This window comes from Coptis chinensis, chromosome 8 (assembly GCF_015680905.1).
Source record: "Coptis chinensis isolate HL-2020 chromosome 8, ASM1568090v1, whole genome shotgun sequence".
Lineage (NCBI taxonomy): Eukaryota > Viridiplantae > Streptophyta > Magnoliopsida > Ranunculales > Ranunculaceae > Coptis > Coptis chinensis.
This window is the reverse complement of record NC_141463.1, coordinates 9,249,183-9,257,689: the sequence shown is the minus strand read 5'-3', so window position 1 is coordinate 9,257,689 and position 8,507 is coordinate 9,249,183. Positions and strand designations below refer to the sequence as shown.

General features: G+C 38.0%; 1 pseudogene across 5 annotated transcripts; it reads left to right on the top strand.

Annotated features, from left to right (window-relative positions):
- The first annotated feature begins 1,539 nt into the window (after positions 1–1,539).
- On the top strand, positions 1,540–7,901 carry LOC147479783 (ESCRT-related protein CHMP1B pseudogene; annotated as a pseudogene). 5 transcript variants are annotated; one of them, XR_015203851.1, is made up of 4 exons: positions 1,540–2,071; positions 2,211–5,145; positions 6,742–6,856; positions 7,005–7,901. The product of XR_015203851.1 is annotated as an ESCRT-related protein CHMP1B pseudogene, transcript variant X1 (transcript). The 5 variants fall into 5 exon arrangements; XR_015203852.1 differs by having other exon boundaries at positions 1,760–2,071; positions 2,215–5,145; XR_015203855.1 differs by lacking the exon at positions 2,211–5,145 and having other exon boundaries at positions 1,722–2,071.
- The last annotated feature ends 606 nt before the right edge of the window (positions 7,902–8,507 follow it).

Below are 8,507 nucleotides of genomic sequence, written 5' to 3'. Positions count from 1 at the left end.
CCATCTTGAACGTTTGAATTTGTCTTGCACATTTTTCTTTGTGAATCTTTTCTTTTATTTTTCAAGCCTCCAGTATTATTTTAGTTCTGTCTGGATTACAGTGCAAGAATACACAACTGATGTTGTGGTCAAATGTATTTTTGGTACTTCATTTTGCTGAGCGTTTGACTTAAGAAAATCGAACATTGGTAAAACTTCTAAAAGTTTCCTAACAATAACATGTTGACCTAGAGGTGAATGTTTAGTTTTTAGTTGTCTGCACAGGGAGATAAATGGAGGGCTCCTTTAAATATTTTTTTTTTCAAAGTATTGTACCTCTTGCCAACTTCTTGGACTTTTCAGTCAGAGGGTTAAAAAGGATGGACACTATAGTTTTGAATTTTGATACAAGTCTTTTCGAACGTGTGGTGTGGTGAAAGTTCTCTGTATTCCAAATGGTCTATTTGTATATTGGTGTTATGCCATGCGGCCTTACTCAACACTTCTATATTTTGTAAGGTAAATGATCTCAGAGGGATGTCTCATCGAACAACTGAACGTGAAGCAATTGAACAAATTTGCAAATCGGCAGTTGTACACCCGTACTTGACTACCAACATACTGAACAGATTGTATCAGCAAATTGAATAGCTTGAAATGTTACCCTTTTCAAGCACAACTCCTAAGACCCATTTATGCAAACCTAAATATCACTTCCATCAGAAAATCCAAGTTGACTTTCAAAACTTTCGTAGACTACCTTTGTGGCCGTCCAAAGGCCTTTGAGTTTTCTTTATTTATGACAATAATAATCTAAAAATAGAATCAAAACCTTTTTAAAAAAATATATATATATATATAATATAAACCCTTCAAACAAAATATACATATATTATAAGCAATGAATCATTAGCTATCAATATACATATATTATTTATTCAAGTAGACTTTAAGTTTTTGAGTCATTAGCTATTTATGTAGCAAGTCCGGCCATAGGCGGGGCCAAATGGCTAGTAAGCGTAAATAATTTAGTTTTCAAAAGATAAAAAATTAAAAAAGAGAATGTCAATTAGTAAATAATATGAATATAGAAAGACAAATATAATGCACCTAAAGATGTTTCCCCTGCATTTAATGCATCTTGAATGCATTGGTACAGTTCAACTCTAATATGTTGTTGATTATCCCGATAATACCTCATTTTCATTGTTTCAATTTTGACACACATATCAACCACAAATTGTTGCAAAAGGCGACACCCCAAAAGGAACAATGAGACCTCCATAGGACGAATCTGAAAGATGGAGAAACACGAGCAATTAGATCATTAAATATATGGTTTTGTGAAAAACGTTGTTAACTCTCTGAAACAACTATGCATTTAAATTCTATAATTTGTTGTAATTGTCTGATATGTCCTCAACTCTGATGACATCAAGTTTTCATGCATTATGGAAGGCACGGTTATTCTTTGATTGCTTCACAGCCCTTGAGAGTTGTTGAGAGAGAAAATTGTTCAAATGTAAAACGAGTAGCCGACATAATTTTGTAAAAGCAATTTCTCCACTAATTTCACGGAGTGGCCGTGTGGAAAATTTCTCCATTTACCACCAACTTCATCCAAATTTTCCATTGACCACCAACTTCATCCATTTCTGTGACGCATGCAGCACGGAGACTTTTTCTCCATTGTTTCGTGTCCAACCAGTTATTTATACAAGTGTTTGTGCGATATCTTTCTCTCATTCTTATAACAAAAAATTTATCATCACCCCTTCACTACGACATGGCCGATGTACTTGTTTCTCCCATTGTTGAACTACTTTTTTCCAATTTAACTTCTCTGATCAGCACCGATTTTGGTTCACTATATGGTGTGAAGAAGGACTTGGAGAAACTATCCAGCACTTTGGCCACTGTTCTATCTGTTCTTGACGACGCCGAGACGAAACAGATCAAAGACAAGTCGATTAGAGGTTGGCTAAGAAAGCTCAAGGATGCTGCTTATGAAGCCGAAGACATTATGGATGATTGCGCATTAGAATTTCAACGCATTGAGTCAGAGGTTGGGGAGCCGAGTTGCGGTAACCAAGTAAGTAACTCCCTCTCAACTTGTTTTCATTTCAAACAACTTGTGTTTCGTCACAAACTGGGAAAAGAAATTAAAGAGCTTATACAAAAATTTGATGAAATTGCTGCTGAGAGACACAATTTTCTTTTGAGTTCTGGAGTTAGAGTTGAATATTCCGCTCAAGACCGGGAAACTAGCTCTTTTCTAACTGAACCGGTAATCTATGGGAGAGTTGAGGACCGAGAAAGCCAATGCGCGGAGTCAGAATTGTCTTTCCATCTGTCCTATACTTGGAATTGGTGGTTTAGGGAAGACTACCCTTGCTCAATTGATCTATAATGATGAGTGGGTTTATGGTTATTTCCACAAAAAAATTTGGATTTGTGTCTCCGATGATTTCAGTCTCAAAAGAGTTACAAAAATGATGATAGAATTTCTCTCTGAACAAGCCTGTGCTCTTGCAGACTTAACTTCTATGCAAAACTACCTCAAGAAATTATTAAAGAACAAAAAGTTTTTGCTGGTACTGGATGATGTATGGGACCATGATCGGGAGAAGTGGAATAAAATAATTCATCTTCTCACATGTGGAGATGAAGGAAGTTCAGTCATTGTAACAACTCGTCTCCCGACAGTGGTAGAATCTATACATTTCCAAACATTTGTAGACTCTACCACATGCATCATTAATCCAACATATGGACTCAGTTTTCTACCAAAGCATGATTGTTGGCTTCTATTCAAGCAATATGCGTTTGGTATGGAGAACGATGAGATCACTCCAAACTTGAGAAAAATGGGTGAGGAGATTATAAGCAAGTGTGGAGGCGTACCTCTTGCTGTAAAAGCACTAGGAAGCCTGTTACACTCCAGAAATGATGAGTTTTGGAGATGTGTAAGAGACAGCGAAATTTGGACTCTTCAAGAACGTGGAGAGAATACCATCTTACCTGCATTGAGATTGAGTTACAACCATTTGCCTCCAATCTTGAGGCAGTGTTTTGCCTATTGCTCCATATATCCAAAAGATTATACGATGGAGAAAGCAAAATTGATCCATCAATGGATGGCAAATGGTTTTATCCAATCTAGTGGAGGGATAGAGGTGGAAGACATCGGTGGTGAAGTTTTTAACGAGTTACTGAGGTGCTCTTTCTTCCAAGATATGTGTGAAGATGTAACTCTGCAAAAAGTTACGTTTAAGATGCACGATCTCATGCATGATCTTGCATGCTCAGTTATGGCCAATGATTGTTTGTCTGTGAAAATTGGTGAGATAAGAGATGTCCCTCAGAAGGCAAGACATGTATCGGTGACATATGATTCGGCGCCATCGCAAGCAACTCTGAACACAATTTTTAAATCCCAATCATTCTGCCGCACAATCCTTTTCCAGTACTGTGCAACCAGTTCCCTTTTAGAGCTCTTTGTATCAAGGCTTTCACAACTTGAGTACCTAAGAGTGCTAGATCTCAGCAATTTATGGACCTTCAGTAGTCTACCACCTATTTTCGGCCGTTTAAAACACTTGAGGTATCTCAACCTCAGTAACATGAACATTGCATCATTACCCAAATCCATCTGTAACCTAAGAAACTTGCAGATACTAGTGCTAAGCTACAACTTAAAATTAACAATTTTACCACCATCAATTGGAAACTTGAAGCAGTTAAGGTGCCTTGATCTTTATCAAGTTGGAATCAAGGTTTTACCTGAATCTATTTGCTGCCTAACAAATTTACAGACCCTTAACCTACAGAAATGTCGCAATCTTAAAATGTTGCCGAAGAACTTGAGCAAAATGAGGAAGCTCAGAAAACTAGTGATTGGCAGTGACAATTACATTGGCATTAAGGATGAGGATTCAAAGTTGACTCACATGCCATTGGGAATTGGTGAATTGACTTGCCTCAAGCAGTTAAGTACGTTTGTGGTAAGTCAACTTAGTGACTCTGCTGGTATCCAGGAGTTGGAAAAGCTAGACCATCTTGAAGGAGAATTAAGCATATATTGGCTTCAGTATGTGCTTGATCCAAGGGATGCTTACAAAGCCAACTTAAGGAGTAAGAAGAACCTTTCATGCCTACACCTACGGTGGCCGGTTGGTGGGTCTGACGTTGAAATTGAATGCAACAACAGCAAAGAGGTACTAGAAGCACTCCAGCCTCAACCGAACATCGAAGAGTTGCGTATTCATGGGTACCCGGTGTGATGTTGCCTGGTTGGGTAAGGTCTTCTACCGCACTCCCAAAACTGACTCGACTCGGACTTTATAACATGCCTAACGTGGAAGGATGGTCTTCAGAATGTCTGCTACTCCCTTCTTGCCTCCGAGCTTTGTATCTTTACAATTGCCCCAAATTGAAATTACCCACGTCACTGCCGTCTTCTATTACAAGATTATCTGTGGGGAAAGGCAACGATCCTTCGCTCGAGTCGGTGGAAAATCTACACAATCTTTCTTACCTTCGGATTACGGGATTTGATAAAGTGGAAACTCTTCCAGAAGCACCTCTACGAAACCTTACGCGTCTGCAAGTATTGGAGATCTACGATTGCGACAAACTGAAAAGGCTTCCTACGGAACTTGAAAACCTTTCGACAGTTAGGATATTGTCTATTTGGAGTTGTGGAGGTTTGGAATCTCTGACGGAGGGCTTACGAAACCTGACTTCTCTCAAGGTATTGAGCGTTTATGATTGCCGGAGTCTAAAATCTCTATCTGAATCATCGCTGCAACATCTAACAGCCCTCCAGAAGTTGGTTATTTGGAATTGTCCAGAATTGGAAATCATGTCGGTTGATTTTCAGCACCTCATTTCCATTCGAGATTTAGAATTGCGTTTGTTGCCTCAGTTGACATCTTTGCCAGAGGAAATACAACATGCCCGTAGACTTCAAACTCTTGATATTAGGAATTGCAAGAATTTGAGAAAGTTTCCAGAGTGGCTGCTAGAGCTTCCTGCACTAACTTTGCTTCGCGTCGTCAAATGTCATCCAGAGCTACATAGAAGATGCGAGGACTGGAACCAGATTCCCCTCCTTCGAGTCGAGAATCGTGTTGAATTCTGAAACCATCAAAACCAATGATTAGGGTAAGTTACTTATCTCATTCTCTGCAGAATTTTCTAAACTTTCATTAACCGCATAATGTTCTCTTGACTTTATTGTTAATTTTGTCACCAAAGTTACTTATATGTTAGGAATCAATCCTGGGAGTATGCATGTTCTAACAATAACAGTTAATTTTAACCACATTCGTATATGTTTTATCTTTTTGTTGGTTATCTTTGTAGTTTCATATTGTTTCTTCACATAAATGGCTACTTGACTTAGATTTTACATTTTTTTTCTTTTTCTTTTTCTTTTTGCAATTTTAATCTATATCTGAGGAGGAATACGTGTGATATGATCCTTTAGTCCTATGGCTTTGCTCTCCCCTGTTTTTTGTTTGAATGCTCCTTAGTTCTACTCTAGTTACATGTACAAGGGTGATGTACTTCGTGTTTGTGTGCCGATGTTACATAGGTTCTCATATTGGTTGTGTTTATACTTTTTCTCTTTACACCACACATTATATTTACGTTTCACTGATTCTCTATATGAGCATGTTGATATTTCCACCATTTCACGGATTTGCTCTATAGTCATATCAGATAATTCGCCAAAGTATAAAACCATTTGGAAGCCTTTTTTATGTAGTGAAAACTTTGTTTTGCCAATTTAACGTATAAAACCCAGAGGTGGAAATAATCTTTGTTCTTTTTAGATAATTAGTTGGAAATAAATAATCAAACAATATTCATATGTGAAAGTTGAAAAGCTAGCAGTGGAGCCCAACTGATGAAGTATGACTATTTTTCTTTAGAAGTGAACTAAAGAATTTTGACAAGCAAGAAGCACAAGTGCACTCAAAATACTCGCGAGCTTATTTGTAAGACACTATATATGTGCATCTATAAGGTAAACCATTAATTGAAGTTATGTAAGACACTATGTAAATGATGGTTTGTTGCATGGGGTCCCTAGCTGTTGTGCCATGAGTAATCAGCTATAGAGTGTAGTACCTGGATTGTAGCCCGGTTGGTCTGAGCGAGATGTCTTCTGGATTGTAGCCCGGTTGGTCTGAGTGAGATATCTTCCATGAGTATTCTTATACTTGTGTTGATGACTTGACCTGATGTGCTGCTGACTTATATTCCACGTGTCTTCCTGTGATTGGTGCTTTATAATTGATAAATATATGTACTTACAATTACTATGTAATCAGTTAGTAGTACTAAATACTAACTATAACTCCGGCATTGTTTTCAGTCATTACTGTTTTTATCCGCACTTTAAATCCATTTTTTTTGCTGACGTGGTGTTCACAGCCTTCGAGTGGTCCTAGTCACCATGGAGTCCTGCCCGCCCAGCAGGCATTTAGAGTCCTGCCCGCACTCTAAATCCATTTGTTTGCAGTCTTCATTGTTTGTAGAGATACATTCATACATCGACATCCACATTTCAAAATGCAGTGAAATAAAAACTTGAAAATATGTACATAACCAGACACTGAAGTTACAGTTCATATGAACATGATTCGTCATGGTATCATGTGTTTATTGATTATCACATTGTGGTAATTTTGAAGCAAAAATTACCTATCGGTGTTGATGACGGGTAGCTAACTGATTGTAACTTCTGTGCAGGTTTTTGTCCGAAGTTGTACATCGGAAACCTTGTCACATACCAAAGTGCAGCCCTTGCCCAACCTGATCTGCATTTTTCTTAGTTTTTCTTCATGAAGATTGGTGATATTCAAAGGTGTTACTCTTTTTCACAGTGTTTTGCTTCATATTTACAGTTTACACTACTTTTCACTTTGTCGTACTGCCAATGGAAATATGGTAGACATGCATGCCAATGTTATTACTAAGCAGTAAGCATAACATCTACCTCCAAATTCCTTCAGGAAATGATGCGCATGCGGCATCCCTACTTCATCAAATCATCCATTTCAGATATCCGATTGCTCATCTGAAGGGAACCCTGGGAATGCAGGTTGGGAAGCATTACTTAGTAAAAACAACCATATCTTGAATCAACCAATGATTTTGAAGGCATGGTAAACACAGAGAAGTTGATGAACCAAATAATGGAACTAAAATTGACATCAAAGTCACTCCTACGGCAATCCCAAAAATGCGCCAAAGAAGAAAAGTCCGAAAAACTCAAAGTAAAAAAAGCCATAGAAAAAGGGAACACGGACGGAGCAAGAATCTACGCCGAAAACTCAATCCGCAAACGCAACAAACAGATGAATACTATATCCAAATCCATGGGGTCAATTGTGAACTCGTTGGAATCTTCACTTACTACTGGTAATTTTCAGAAGATGTGGGAGACTATGGACCAGTTTGAGAAGCAGTTTGTTAATATGGAAGTACAAGCTGAGTTTATGGAGAGTTCGATGGCGGGGAGTACTTCGTTGAGTACTCCAGAAAGGGATGTTAATAGTTTGATGCAACAGGTGGCATATGATTATGGGTTGGAAGTTTCTGTTGGGCTTCCTCAAGCTGCGGGTCATGCTATTGCGGTGGCGTCTAAGAGTAATGAGAAGGTTGATGAAGATGATCTTTCGAGGCGATTGGCTGAGCTTAAGGCCAGAGGGTAAGGGTTTATAATGTTAGTGTTTATGTATTATTTAGATTTCCATTGCTCCATTTGGTTTTAGGTTTCTGTTTGTGAACAAAGGAGTTTGTTTTGCTACTATCTTAAACTTAATGTGTTGCTATCTACGTGGGATGACTGTTATGATATCTAATGTGTTGTTTGGAGTATATAGTGGAAACTTGATTGATTTGTACAACTATGTGAACTTGCTCTTTTTTTGTTGTGTTGGTAAGTGCTTGAGTAATGTTGTGCATGATATAATTCTGGTTGCATTTGGAGCCTCCGTGGCCGATGCCATGACTTGGAGTATGATACAAACCATGACATTACCACATCGGAGCCTCTTCATTCCTGATGTTTATACTCTGTTAAATTTTGCTTTATACGAAGCACAGACGATAGGGTAAGAGTTTTGCATTCACATGTTCTTTTAGAAAATCAATCTAGCTAGTATCTGATATCCAATGTTGGTCTAGTATTCAGCTTAGTGCTTATGTTAGCGTTGTGGTTAGTTATATGTTAAACAGTACCGTAATTATCAGCTGTGCTATGCGATTACACCACTTGGGGTTATATATCGGAATGACAAGACCCTGATGATTGAGCTGAAGAACATGATCAGGGCGTGAAGAATAGTATTAAAATTTGCAGTAAACAAACTCCTCCTTGGTTTGTTGTAAATAAGGATACCTTTCCACAATGTTTCATAAATTACAAGTACTCTTTCATAGATTAGATATCTGAGTTTCATAGATTAGATATCATAAACTGTATCTTTGTGATGCATACAGTAATGTTCTGA